General features: G+C 34.8%; 1 long non-coding RNA gene across 1 annotated transcript; it reads right to left on the bottom strand.

Moving 5' to 3' along the window:
• Positions 1 to 1,636: 1,636 nt before the first annotated feature.
• Positions 1,637 to 2,650, bottom strand: LOC122518899. The gene is made up of 2 exons (XR_006304174.1): positions 2,574 to 2,650; positions 1,637 to 1,944 (listed from the first exon to the last, which is right to left on the bottom strand). It is a non-coding gene; the product is annotated as an uncharacterized LOC122518899 (long non-coding RNA).
• Positions 2,651 to 3,498: the final 848 nt, after the last annotated feature.

Here is a 3,498-nt window from a genome sequence, read left to right as displayed (position 1 = left end):
GAGAGAGAGAGAGAGAGAGAGAGAGAGAGAGAGAGAGAGAAACTTTCAACGAGCCATCAATTTTGATGTACTTTTATTTGGCTTTTTGGAAAAACCGATGATAACACGAAAGAGAAAAATTGACTCTACTGTAATCCGAAAAATCGATTAAAGGATTGAATCTCTCTCTCTCTCTCTCTTGATTTTATTTACTTCAAACTTCTATTGGTATTTACCGAACCAAAAGTGATAAAGAAAGAATAAGATTTAACTTCATTGGATTATTATTATTGGATTATATTCATTGGATATTACCTTAACCAATCAGTTCCTCGAATTTTTCGTTAGGAGGGGGAGGGGGTGGATTGTGGTCTATCCTATAACGATGATGGCGGTCATTGTTTCATTTCACGTAAAGCGATTTAATTTCCGATGAAATAAAAAGAACAAAAAAAAAAACAAGTATAAAAAAATAATAAAAGGACGTTTCTAAATAACCAACGCCTTTTTTCCCCACGTTGAAATAGTAAAATGGGGTTTTTTTTTTATACACAACCTTTTACAAATAAATATCTACAAGTGTGATCGGATTATATACGATTCGGGGATGGGGGGGCGAGTAGAGAAGTACTGTTCCAGTGTTAAGGGGTTATACGTTTGCGGGGTTATACAGGGGTTATACAGTTATACAAGGGGTTATACAGTTGCGTAGCTCAAAAAAGACGTGTTTTTATGAATTTTTTCTAGAAAAAGTTTAAATTTATCAATTATAAGTGATGGTAATTGAAATAGAGCCTACTTTAAGAATACAATAGCGCGTCGATCATGTAAAAATATTAATGTGCACCGCTGCTCCTGTAGATGATTTCCTGAACGTCCTCTAAAAAAAAGCGGTGATTGGCGGTGATCTCCACTTCGGCGGTTTTAATTAACCGAAATAATAAAAATGGTGGATTTTTTAAAGGATAGATTAATGCAGGTATTAACGGAAGGAATATTAAAAATTTTGATTTTTTGACAAAATGGCGTCTATCTGAAAAAAAATGTTTCGTTTTTGACAGAAATTTTCGCACTAAATTGTAACAAAAAAAAAATAGTAATAATTTTTGTTAAATCTTAGTCGTCCCGTCAATACCTGAGGAATATATCTAAGAATATTGTGTAAAATATAAGACCAATCGGCTGGCGCCGCCGCCCCCACTGGGTTTGCAAACGACGACGACGTCTGACGGTTATCCAAGATCTATATTGAAGTCAAAATGAGAAAAAAAAAACCGGAGAAAATAAGATAAATGGATAGGTAGAGATATTCAATAAGAGAAAGAAACGGGAAAAAGGGAAAGTAAAGAAGAAGAAGAAGAAGAGGAAAAAAAGAAAAAACAGAACAAAAAAGTAAAAATAAAAACAGAAAAAACACGCACACAGAAAGGAAGAAAAGAAGAGAGTAAAGGAGTGAATTTAAGTGGATAGAAAAGGGGAGAAGGGGTAGATGAAATGAGAGAGAAAGAGAGAGAGAGAGAGAGAAATAGACAGACATATATAAAGAAGAAAAAGAGAGAAAGTGAGTTACGAAGAGAACGTTTCAGTTAACTGAAACGCCGCTTTCTTTGTCGCGTTTGTGCAAGTACGGAAGTTGATGCTCCACCCCTTCTTCTTCTTCTTCTTCTTCTTCCCCTTCTTCCCTTTCTCCTTCTCGTTTTACAAATACACCTGTGAACATAGAAACGTAGAAAAGCATACGCGTATGTGTGTTTGTGTATTTATATACATATATATGTGTAAGTAAGTAAGCGAGAAACGATGGAAAAGCAGAAATACCTATGTGGAATCTCGTTGGGGGGTGGTGGGTGGTGTTCCATACACACTCATTCCTTCCATCCAGCCCCCCCCCGCTTGTAGCATCCACGTTTATATACGTCTCGCAAAGTTGAAACTTGCACGGGGGTTCAAACTCCTTCGAAGATGCTGCGTGTATGCAAGCACACACGTTCGTTTGTGTGTGTACGTATACAAGAGAGAGATAGAAATAGAGAAAAGAGAGAGAGAGAGAGAGAGAGAGAGAGAGAATATACGTTCGTAGTCAGTGTAGATAGAAACGAGGGAGTCTTGTAGCTCTCGATTCGGGTTAATTGTGGCCTCCGTGTCTACATTGGAGAGAAAGAGAGAAGAACTCTGCTTTTCCTTCGAGGTAGGACTAGAAATTTTACGAGCCGGTGTTAGTTCTATCGTACGTGCCATTGCGCTCGTTCACGGGACAACCAAACCGAGTGAATAGTCTTCTTCTATTTTTCCCTCGTTTAGTTGGTCTTCTCTGTCCTGCTGTTTTTCTCATGAATGAGTTCGAGTGAGAAAGGAAGATGTATTATCCTCGTTTATCGTAAGTGGGAGTACACAAAACCTAGAATTTTGTCTATGTTTGTGTATGTGTGTGTATAGGTAACTTCGAGAAAGATCTGCTGAGAAACACCTAGAATTTTCGACGCATCTTTACGATCTTAATCATACTGTGTATGTGTGTGTGTGTGTGTGTGTGTGTGTGTGTCTCTCTCTCTCTCTCTCTCTCTCTTTTATGAATTTATTAAATTTCACATTACCGAAGTACCATTCTTGGCAAACTTCCTCTTCCTCTTTCTCCTTGATGCAGTTCCTCCTCTGTTCCTCTTCTCGTAGATTTTTACTCTATACGTCGATTGAACGATTATTATCTTCGATAGATGTTTACTTTTTGGTGGGATTTTTTTTTTATATATTTACAATACCGGCTAAAAGTTTGGAGTTTTTTCCAAATAAACAAAAAAATCGAATATATCGATGAATTTGTTCAAACGATCCTGTCGTTGTTATTATCAAATATTAAAACGCGTTGAATATTTTATACGTAACACTAAGATGTCAACAATTTTGAACGATTTTTTTCGAATTTTTCCGATTTTTTCTGATTTTTTTCCGAATTTTTCTGATTTTTTTCAATTTTTCCAAATTTTTCTGATTGATTTTCAGACGAACCATCTTTATGTCCTATTCTGTTTCCACAAAACGCAATTACATCGATTCATGAAATTATGAATGAAAAATAATGCAAATAAATGTTATTTGTGTTATGTTTTTTTCTTATATGCGTGTAATTTTTGCATAGATTTTGCATAGTTTTCTTCCTTTTCTTTTATTATTATTATATATATAATTTTCATTACCAAATAAATTGATTTCTTGTTATTTCGTGCAAATTATTTTTTAAATAATTGCAAATATTAAATAATAGATTTCTGCTGTGTGTGTGTGTGTGTGTGTGAATAGAGAAAAAAATAGGTAAAATCGTAGATATATTAAATCTTATAATGTGTATCATTTATGGTACACATAACGTGGTAATGACACTCTGTCAAATGCAACTTGGCAGGGAACATGCGGAAACAATGTTCGTGATGAAGTTTTTTTCGATAAATAGATCTACCTCAGTTACTTTAAACACATTCATTTCTTTTCTTTTTCTTTTTTTTTTTACAAAATCCTGTTTCT

The sequence above is a fragment of the Polistes fuscatus genome, unplaced genomic scaffold, assembly GCF_010416935.1.
Source record: "Polistes fuscatus isolate 324 unplaced genomic scaffold, CU_Pfus_HIC Scaffold27, whole genome shotgun sequence".
Lineage (NCBI taxonomy): Eukaryota > Metazoa > Arthropoda > Insecta > Hymenoptera > Vespidae > Polistes > Polistes fuscatus.
The sequence above is the reverse complement of the archived record's forward strand: the minus strand, read 5'-3'. Positions and strand labels throughout refer to the sequence as shown.